The sequence below is a fragment of the Stenella coeruleoalba genome (genome assembly GCF_951394435.1).
Source record: "Stenella coeruleoalba genome assembly, chromosome: 14".
Classification (NCBI taxonomy): domain Eukaryota; kingdom Metazoa; phylum Chordata; class Mammalia; order Artiodactyla; family Delphinidae; genus Stenella; species Stenella coeruleoalba.
In genome coordinates this window covers 71,396,293-71,407,918 of record NC_137160.1, presented here as the reverse complement: position 1 = coordinate 71,407,918, position 11,626 = coordinate 71,396,293, and positions in this window count along the sequence as shown.

The window sequence follows — 11,626 nt, the reverse complement described above, 5'->3', positions numbered from 1 at the left end:
CAGAGAAGGACAATGAAGAAAAGAGATCTGGCATTTATCAAGCATCTACCATGTGTCAGGCACAAAATCTCATCAAACCCTCAAAAACGGTCCTGTGAGAAGAGAACCATCAGACCCGCCTTGGGGGGTGCAGAAAGGGAGGGTCAGATTGTGGACCTCACTTGTTCAGGGTCACACAGTAGTAAACGGAACTGGGTCTGCTGCCTGAATTCCCAGCTTCTTCAGCCCTTGGGAGGATGGAGAGGGAGGGGGGAGGGGAAGGGAGAGAAGAAGTAGGAGCAAGACAAGAGGGAGGGGCTCAGAAGGGGGGACCCACCCAGGCGCTGTCTGAGGGAGGAGTTTGCCTTAAGCCCTTAAGCTTGGAGGGCTTAGGGGCCAGGATGGGTGGGAGAAGAGAGCATCCAATCATGAGAGCCACAGGGCCATTCAAACTCAAACCACCCAGGTATTTCCCATTTTACAGATGAGGGAACTGAGGTCCTAAGAGCTGCCCTTCGAGAAATCTGCAAAATTAGGTGGTGCTGGCTTGGATGGAGTGGTCATTTATTCCCCAACTCCTGCCTCTGGCCTCCGTCTCCCATTCCTTCCTGACTTGCTGTGATGCTCTGGCTTTGGAAAATTGCTACTGGGGCTGGTATCCAAGACCAGGGGAACCAGGAAGCTGCTCGTCAGACCTTGAGGTAGGGGGCTCGCTTGCTTCCCCTCTCTGAGGACAACATTTCTCTTAAATAAAGAAACTGAAGCAAGCCTGGGGCTCCATGCTGGGGGGTTCTGACCCTTGCCTTCCCCGCGCAACTCGTGGAATACCACCTGAGGCTCAGAGAGGTGACATGTCCTGTCCGAAGTCACACAGCTATGTTGTGAGACAGCAGGAGAAGCCCTGAAATTCCCGACCTCCCATTCCCCAAATTTTGAACTTCAAGAAATCCACATCTCGAAAAATATTCCCTCCAACTCATGTAATTTTCCTAGAAACCAAGGATATGAGACAGGTAGTGACTTACCCAAGACAAAATGGCAAGCCATGGCAGAGAAGGGACTGAAACCCAGGACTCCTTACTCCTAAGTCCATGCATCGAGCCACCCAAGGACAGATGCTGCCATTTACACATTCATCTAGCCATCCTTTCACGCACCCATCCATTTCCATAACCACCTGTTTATAAATCCACCCATTCATCCACTCCACAAGCATCTATGTAATACGTCCTCTTTGCGAGGCCCTGCAGGCACTGGGAATGCGCGGGATGATCAGTACATACACCATCTCTGTCCTCCTGCGCACATTCATTGGCCAGTGGTGACAGCCAATTAAAAAATATATACCCCAAATGGAAAACAACCATAGTAAATGCTACCCACATATTATAGAGGGATGTGACCCTGTCCAAAGGCCAAGGAAATTTCCTGGGGGAAGCGACACCTGAGATGTGAAGGGTGGGTAGGCACTGATTCAGTGGGTAGGTGCTGGAGAGTGTTTCAGGTGGAGGAAACAGCATGGGCAATGGCATCGATGTGGGAGGGAGCAGAATGGCTCTGAGCGATTGAAAGGGGATGGAGGCTGCAGCAGAGCGAGTAGAATGAATAGGGACCAGATAGGATGGAGAGGAGACAGGGCCAGACGGTGGGATGGAGGTGAAGGGGAAGCCACGTTTAAGGGAGTAATGTGCTCAGACCTGCCTATTAAAAGGATGCCCGATGCCCAGGGCTGCTCTGGGGGACAAGCTAGAGAGGGGCGAGAGGGGAAGCGGGAGACTGCTGCGGCATCCGGGTGAATGCCCTGGTGCCTGAACTTTGGAAGCCAAGGTGGAGCTTGAGAGAAATGGACTATTCCAAAGCTAGTTAAAAGCTACCCAAGCTTTCTCCAGGGACCGGTTAGCGGGAAACCAACCCAGGGCTCGTTTCAGCTGCACAGAGACCTCGGTGCATTGCTTTATTGATGGAAATTAATTGTAAATATTATTCAAATGTACCTCCCAAGGCACACTTATATTTCTCAGGGGAGCCCTCTGAGCAGTTAATAAAGCCCTATAAATAATACATATATTAACCTAAGAGGAATGGAAGCATATTAATACAGCAATTGTGGGTGGTGGCTGAGGGGAATTTAAGCAGACAACACTCCCAGTGCTTGAACTTGGGGTTTAACCTTGGAGGTCACCGAGTTCTGCCCTGGGGGATCCTCCAGACGCCCTGCAAGCACTTTCCTGTCATTAACTCATGGAATCCTTACAGCGATCTTTGTGGTAAGGACCATTACCATCTGCCTGTACAGATGAGGAAACTGAGGTTCAGAGAGGTGAAGTGATTTGCCCAGTGTCACACAGCTAGTAAGTGGTAGAGCTAGAATTCAAACCCCAGTCTCTTTGGATCCTAAAGCAACTTGCAAACATAAACTGTCCTCTGAAGAGACTCCTCCCTGGAGAACGATGGCAAGCATGTGCTCTCTCTCCACTGTCAGATTTTGAGGCGGTGAGAGTGGGGGAATCTGAGAGATAGGTTTTTCGTTTGGAGGGAGGAAGTGGTGTCTGGGTGGCTTTGTCATTTCCTCCTGAGCCTGAGAATCTTAGGGTTGTTGAGTTTGGAAGGAACTCTGCTTCATCAAGTTCATCCCTTCCCATCCCCCCATTTTGCAGATGGTGAAACTGAGGCTTTTTTGTAATAATATTGGGACCTCCTTCCTACCTCACTGACTGCTGTGAAATGAGATGTGTGTGGAAATGCTCATGTGGATCATTTTTAAATACCATTATTCTACAGACCTGGACATTCACCAAGCTACCCTCTTCACTTCTTAGTTTGTTGACAAGGGCTTTGGTGCTGGTCTGCCCTGCAGGACCCCTGCCTAAGATCTGGGAGTCACTGGGAGTTTCCAGCAGAGTCTTCCTTCCAGGGGAAACAGGAGATCTTGGAAAAACCTGGTACAGGGCAGAGACATGCTGTGTTTGGGGCATAAACTTTACCCTTCAAAATTGTCCTGGGTATGGGTGAGAAATGATCTCTATCTTGATGTAGATGGTGGTTCCATGGCTGTCTTCATATGTAAAAACCCATTTATCTGTACATATAAGACTAATGCACTTCACAGTAATTAAGTTACGCCTCAATTAAAAGTATTTTTAAAAATAAAATAAAATAATTCATGGCGTCTGCAGGAATGACTTCCCACTTGCATTGGCAGCATAGACAGACCCAGGTTTGGGGGCTTCCCTCTGATTCAAGGGAGCAACTCAGAGGGGGGTAATCCCTGCAGGGTCTATCCAAAGAGGCAGGACCTTAGGAAAGACTGAGCATACCCTGCCCAGCTCTGTCCCCTGACTCAAAGGGCTTCTGATGGTTAAGGTCCAGGATCACATGGGCTCAGGAGTCAGACTGAGTGGGTTGGAACCTCAGCTCCACCATTTACATCAGCTAGGGTTAGGGCTAAGGTTAAGGCTCTATGACCTTGGGCAAGCTACTCAACATCTCCAAAGCCTCAGTTTTCTCATCTGTACAATGGGTATAATAGGAACTTGCAGCTCACGGGGTTGCTATGGGGATTAAAGGAGATGTGGCGTGTAAGCATTTAGCAGGTGTTGGGCTCACACTCACTGCCCTCTTTCATCTAGACATGCATCCACCCCATCATTGGTCTCCCCACTTCCAGCCTTGCCCCCCGACAACCAATCACTGCAAAGCAGCCAGAGTTAGCATCCATCCGTCACGGAGTACAATAATCCAAACCTTTTACTGTGGCTTACGAGGCCCTAGAGGACTGACATCACCTCCTCCATCTTTATCTCGTGATGCTCCCCAGTCAGGCATTCCTCTCTGCGTCCCCAAAACAAAAGAGGCAGGTTAACAACGGCAACAATGCTAACACATCCGAGGCTGTTCCCACTTCTGGCCTTCGTGTCTGCTATCCTGGGACCTCTGTTTGCATGACTGGTTCCTCCACCCCCTCCAGATCTCAGCTCCAGTGTCACCTCCTGAGAGAGGTCCTTCCTGACCCCTTCCCCCACTTAAAGTAGCCTCCATCCCCATTCACTGTCTATCAGATCTCTTGTTTCATTTTCATCATGGTTGAAAATGTCATCCGGATTGATTTGATTTATTTGTTTAGCTGCCTTAAGACTGTCCCCCTACTGGGCAGTGAGCTCCATCAGGGCAAGGACCGTGCCCATCTTGCCCACCTGTGTATCCCCAGTGCCCAGAGTGGTGCTTAGCACAGAAAAAGTGCTCACAGGATTTTGTTGAACAGATGAAAAAATAACATAAGCTGATGTTATTTTTATCATCATCATCATCTAATTTCATGACAATCATGATTACATCATTTCCAAAGTACTTTCACATTTTTTCCCATATTGATGGAACTTGGAAAGGGTAGGACTATCCCCCATTTCACAGACATGGAAACTGAGGCCCCAGGTCACCTAGTTTGGAAGTGGAGAAGCCACGGTTCTTTCCCTTGTACCATTAGGAGCGGTCACAAATGAAGGAGGCTTCCATGGAGTGCTTCTACCTCCCTTGGTTTTTTCCCTTCCCTTTTGTCTGATTAATTGCAGCCTGAAACTAAAGGAACCAGATGCCTCCCTCCTCCTCTTTCCCCTCCTCCTACTGTTTTGTAGTTCTTTTCCGGACCAGGACTCTGTTAAGGATTTGGCTGGTACAACCATGACCACAAGCTTCCACTTAGAAATCATGGATAGAGCAATCAACTGGGCCCCAGGTCTGTGTTGGGCACTGGGTGATACTACAGCAGGAAGCACAGCCAGATAATGACTCCCTGATGCCCAAGTGTCCCTGGAACCCAGATGTCTAGCTTTGGGAGAGGTGGATCTGGATTATCTTCTCCCTGGCTTCCATCATACAGATGTTTGACACACCTATAGAGTAAACATCTGGATAATAGAATGAGTTTCTGGTTGGCTCCCAGATGCTGGTGCCACAGAGCAGGGACACACACAGGGAGGTGGGAAAGGGGGCTCTCAGCCTTGGCTTGTGGCTGCTAACAGCCTATGAGCCCCTGGTTCACGGCAGGCAGTTTACGATGCTCAGGGTCCAGCGCTTTACTGGGAAGGTTTGACTCATGACGGGATTTTAGGCAATTCCACATCCATCATCCCATTTCATCCTCATTAGGAGCCTGAAGCGTAAAAGCGTCTTAACTTTGGAGATGAAGAAGCTGAAACTCAAGAGCTCAAGTTTCCTAGAACCACACGGATATCCATTAGGGTACTTATTGCCATCTGGAATCATTTCATTTATTTCTGTGTTTAACTGCCTTAAGGCCGTTCCCCTACTGGGCGGTGAGCTCCATGAAGGCAGGGATTGGTGTATATCTTGCCCACCTCTGTATCCCCAGCACTCAGAGCTGTGCTTAGTACACAAAAAGTGCTCACACTATTTTTGTGGAATGAATGAAGAAATAAGCACAAGCTGATGTTATTTTTATCATCATCATCATCATCATCGAGTTTATGACAATGGCTATTACAATTCACCATTTCCAAATTGTTTTCACCTTTTTTTCTATATTGATGAAACTTGGGAAGTTTCATTGATTTTTATTGAGCACCTACACTGTGCTGGGCTCTGGGGATATGATAGCAATCACTATCCTCACTTTCCTGAATCTTACAACATATTAGTATGGAGAAGAGTTGAGATTTGATCCCACACCTGTATTGCTCGGTGGCTCATACTCTTTCACTAGATATGCTGCTGCTTGTGTTTAATAAATGAGGTATGAAGAAATTAGTACAGAAGGGAGAGAAAGGCTTTCTGTTATAAAGCCTTGAACCTCCCAGGAGTTAGAGAGAGAAGACTTGCATCTTGGCTGGGAGTTGCTGAACTGGGATTGATTCTGGGGGCCAGGATGCATCTGTCAGCGACTGCTCCCCCATCTCTGACTCCTCAAAATAGAAGAGTGATTTGATCCAATATTCCTTCCCTCCTTTGAAAGAGCATCAGGGAGCTGGCATTGCTTAGCCCAAGCGAACGGCATGCTGAAGGTGGAATTGCAGGAACCGAGAAGGTTGAAGGAACAAGAAATTGGGAATGGAACAGGGGCTTCCCTGCTCCCCTAACAAGCTCACCATAGGGACAGTGGGTTTTCAGCTTGTTGGAATCTTAAATGTCACCCCTTTCTTGTTCCTGGATTTCCCAGGTGTGTCACCTGCTTATAAACCTCATCCTGGTCCCCTGGCCACAGCATCTTCAAGGATGCAGATAGTTCTATGGAAACGGCTTGCTCAAGCTGAACACGTCAAAACTGACAAGACCCTTATGGTCAGTCTAGTGGAGCCGCTCCACTGGATCCCTGATGGGACTCCACAGTCCATCGGAGGTGAGCCAGGGCAAGAACCCAGATGTCCCCACAGCCGGCTCCACTGTTCTCTGCTCTTCAGTGTGGTTGTCCATCCCCTTCAACAGCTCCATCTTTTTCTCACATTTTGGTTCAGACACATCAATCTGTGTCCACCACATATTCCTTTATAGAGCATTAATTGCTCAGTTGATTTCCTAGCAAACCTAGAAAAAGAACCACAACTTATCTAGGCAACCCCCTATTGAGGGACATGTAGATTGTTTCCTTTTTAGAAGTGTCATTGTTGGCCCTTGTTGTTTTTGTAACTCCCTGATGGATTCTCCCCCGAGAAGCTAGGTATAGCTGAGCTTCTGAAGCCTGACCCTCAAGCCCAGGGAAATCTGCAGGTCTGACTAATCTGAGCTTTCCGCACACCAGCCCCACCTCAGGTCTGGACCCCACCCTCTCCCTTGGAGGAGAGGGACACGCTCTTTGGAGGCCTTAAGAGGAGGTCAGCCAGCTCAGGAAAGAGAGGCGGGTGCAGTAGACAGTGATCACACGCATAGTCTCTGGAATGAGGCCAGGTTGATTGGGCAAATGACTTTTCCTCTCTGAGCCTCAGTTTCCCCATCCATACGATTCGGAGTGTGGGGAAAATGTCTTGCAGGGTTGCATGAGGATTCAATAAAATAATCCATGTCAGGAGCTTATCACAGCATCTGGACAATGTTACATGCCCCCCAAAGTTGCTAGCTCTCGCTGTTGTAATGTTTTATTCCATTTTTTCCCTTTTACTGGAGCTACCAGACTGCACTTGCTTTGTTATCTCTGGGGGCCGTGCCTAATTCAGACCATTGTTTCAGGAGGCCGTGCAAATCTGCTTAAATTACGTATTGGGGTTGCACCTCGAATGCTTGCTGCAATGCTGGTGTGTGAAGAAAATGTAATTTCTTTGTCTGCAGCTGATCTGGTCTTCCTTATGACATCTGTCCCAACTTCTCCCACCCCCCTGCATTGGCAGAAAACAAAACAAAAAACAAACAATTAAGCTTTACCCATGTTGTGGGTTGAAGTGTGTCCCCCAGGTTCATGTGTTGAACTCCTAACCCCCCGTTCCTCAAAATGTGACCTGCTTTGGAGATAGAGTTTTCACAGAGGTAATAAAGTTGAAATCGGTCATTAGGGTGGGTCCTAATCCAATATGACTGGTGTCCTTATGAAAAGGGGAAATTTGAACACAGACACATACAGAGAAAAGACGACATAAAGAGACAGAGGGGGAAACAGCCAAGTACAAGCCAAGGAGAGAGACGTGGAGAAGATCTTCCCTTCCAGGCTCTCAGCAGGAACCAACCCTGCTGACACTTTGATCCTGGACTTCCAGCCTCCAGTTGTGAGACAATGTGTTTCTGATGTTTAAACCGCCCAATCTGTGGTAATTGGTTACAGCAGCTCTAGCAAACGAGTCTAACCCCGTTTTGACATTTTAGTCCAGATGATAGTTATACAGGTTCCTGAGGTTAATTGTCCTCCTGCTTTTCTCCTGGGGTGGTTTTGGGCATGTGGAGGGCGGGGCTTGGTCTGATGGTCCCAGGGGATTGTGGAGGAGTCCAGAGCTCCCGAGGGCTCCCTGACCCAGTGCGTGTGGAGAAATGTCTCCCTTCTCCCTGGTCCTGTGTGTGTGAGTATAAGACCAGGGCAAGAGGATCTTGCCCTGGGCTTGCCTGGTTAGCTTCCCCGTGGCTCCCCTGAATATTAACCCCAGCACCCCTCCTCTGCCCTCCTCCCAGTTTGGACTGAGGTGAGGCATCCCAGCTTGTGTGAAGGTCACCTGGTCCTGCCCCACATCCACACCACATGAGAACTGAGGGTGCTGAGAAAGCCAGTGAGATGAGGCTGTGATCTAGAGAGCCCCCCTGTCCTCACTGTACCTGGGGCAAAGCTGCAAGAAGGAAGGCCAAGCAAATGTCTAGGCAGTCCTCTCTCCTGAATCCTTCTCCCCTTCTCCTTCTACGACTCCTGGCTCTGGAAAAAGAAGCATCTTTTCTTTTCCTCTCCCTATGTTGTATTCCCCTATCATCTGGTGGTAAGCCTCGGAGTTGTAGCAGGAAGGGGGACTGCTCTGCACCCTGGCAGAATCCAGGAGCTAGGCTTTCTTTTGTGTGTTAAAAGAAGAGAATAAAGGAAGTTGGAAAATCCTTCCTCAAGACAACAGCTCGCCTTTAGTCCACAGCTTTGCTGCAAATCCCACTGCGCGTGTCAGAGCAGAATATCCCATCATTCTTCCTCTTATACAACAGGTCCAACTCTCCCCTCACGTGCACAGCCTCTCGGGGCCAATTGGACAAAGATGTTGCAATTGGAACACTAATAATAAAAGCTTCCTTTTATTATCATTTCCGGAAGAGCCACCTGTTACCATTACTTCTTGACTTTCTGCTGCTCCCAACAGGGTTTGAGTCTTAAAAAGTGGAATGAAAAAGTCATAATGATCACTATTAAGATCATTATTAACAACTTTCAACAATTATTGACAATTATTCTACATTTCACATTCGGAGGAGGAATGGAGGCTTGGAGAGGTGAAGTCTCTTGACCAAGGTGACTGGGTTGGGGAGATAGTATGGCGATGGGAGTTGAACCCACCTTTGTCTGACTTCAAGCTGTTTATCCTTGCACTAGGAAGAGTGCATCATTGCAGCCCAGGGATGGTGTTGCTGTAATCAGGCTCCTGTGCACAGCCGCATGTGATTTTCTGCCCCCTTAGGTGAGCTGCTTCCCAGATTTCCGAGACCTGGGACTCAGCCAGCGTTAGTCTCCTAATGCATCTGTAATAGGATTAATGTTGCCTGGAACCCTGGGCATCCTCTCTCCCTTCCTGAGCTCTCTGCGTCCCCTGGGTCAGAGGGTTGCCGGGAATTAGAGACCCATCCTGGATCTTTGGAGACTACAAGAACAGATGCTCAAGCCATTCCCCAAATGTTCCATGTGCAGTGCTGTTGGCAGCCATTCTGGCTTACAAGAGGCTTTCACCTGCCTGACCTCACTGCACCCTAAAAGTTCGCTGGGACGAGGGGGATGAGCCCCAATTTTAATGAGGAGGAACCAGGTGCGCAGAGAGGTCAAGACATGTGCCCAAGCAACACAGCTAAGGAATAGCGGTGCCAAGACTAGAGTTTAGGACATGGCGGCTGCCAAGTTCTTGGGCTCAGTATTGAACTTGATGACCTGGTCACCAAGTGTCTTCTACACTTTGTGCCTCAATTTCTTTCTTTTTTTTTTTTCATCTGCAAAATGGAGAAGCAGTGCAGGTTCTGAAATGAGGTGCTAAATCAGAAGGCAAGACACTTGTGTTTGAGTCCTACCTCTGTCACGGGGTCTCTGTAACTTTGAGGTGGTCATGTTCCCTTTCTGGATCTCAGCCTTTCTTTCTGAAAAAATAGGGAAGGGGAAGGAGATGGGTTTTGACAGGAATGCAGTTATCAGAAGTTAGCCTATAACAGGTACCTACTATGTACCAGGTACTTAAGACACACATCACTTCATCGAATCCTCCCCAAACCCGGGGAGGCTAGCATGGCTATACACATTTTATGGATGTGGAAACTCACGTTTGTGTGTTTCCAGAGGCTTGCTCTTGGCCAGACGACCTCTAAGGACCCTTTAAGCTCTGACATTCCAAGATTCTAGGCAGAGGGTTTAGACAGATCAGGACTCAAATCCTGCCTTTGCCACTTCCCAGTCGTGGGACATTCTGGACTACCAGCTTCACCTCTCTGAGTCTCAGTTCCTTCATCTGCAAAATGGGTCCATCGTGTCCACCTGTCGGAGTTACTGACATAATTGAACGATACACTACATATAAATCCACCATCCAGCATGTGGTAGACGTGGATCTTTCTGCCCTTTTCCTGCCCACACTCACGGAATGTTTGAAAGGAGTAGGAAGAATCTCTCCTCTCCCCAGCAAAATCCTTTCCCCTCCCTCCTTCCCTTCTGTTCTGCTCTACCACACTCAAGTTCCAGCAGTTGCGCTTAATTGGATTTAACTTAATAGTTTTATTGATGCCTTTTGGTTCAGAGGACGAAGAGGCCTCTGGGTAATTTGCACATTTTTAACAAACCAAATAAAGAGCTGATAAGCATAAACAAGTGCGTTTTAATTGGATTAAGGGAAAGCTTTGCTTGGGGACTGCAAACCACAAAAGAGCTGGAGAAAAAAAGGGCTCTTGGAGATTTCAGACTTTCTGCTTCCTTGGACCCCCAAAGCACTCCGCACAAGGCTCTGGTTTCTTTCTAATAAACTGCGTTCTGGTCTATTTGTGTCCATGTCTTACTTCCTACATGAGATGGCAGCATCTTTCCCCCACCATCCTTCCCCACCTGCTGCCATGCGCCATGTTGACAAGTGGTTCAAGCCTCTGCCTTTGGTCTCAGACCCACCAAAGTTCAAGCCCTTGTCCTGACTATTCCATGCTTCTCTTGAGCAATTCATTTAATCCTCTAAGCCTCCGTTTGCTGTGAAAGGGGTTAGTGGTGTTCTCTGAACTGTAAGGTTAGTGTGAGAACTACATGCTGGGAAGTTGCCTGCTTCTGAATAGGCCCAGCAAAATGGCAGCCACTAATAGCAGGGGGAGGGATCAAAGTCCCTGTTCTCATGGGGGCTCACATATCTGTGAGTCAGATATTCTAATACTTATTGTCCAAAACATCCCCAACTGATGGGGCAGGGGATTGTTTTGTCATGTGAATCCCTGCACAAAATTTAAATATGCAGACAACTAAATTCTCATACACTCCTGGAGGGAATACAAAACGGTGCAGCCTCTTTGGAAAAGTTTGGCAGAGTCTCTTTTATTAAAGTTAAACATCTATTTACCTTGTGATCTGGCAGCAATTCCATTCCTAGGTATCTACTCAAGAGACTGAAAACATTATGTTCACACAAAGACCCACATGTGAACATCTGTAGTAGCTTTATTGATAACAACCAAAAACTGGAAAGAAGTCAAATTGCTATAAATTGGTGAATGGGTTAAAAAAAAAGAGTACTCGGAGTACTACTCAGGAGTGAAAAGGAATGAACTATTTACATATGCAACATTGAGTATAAATCTCAAAAGCCTTATGTTAGCTAAAAGAAGCAAGACTTGTATGACTCCATTTACATGAAATTCTGGAAAATTATAATGATAGAAAGCAGACTAGTGGTTGCTAGAGGCTGTGGGGTGGGGGGCGGAGGGAAGGAATTGACTGCAAAGGGCATCAAAGAATTTTCTGGGGGGAAATGGTAATGTTCCATAGCATGATGGTGATGGTGGTGACATGATTGTA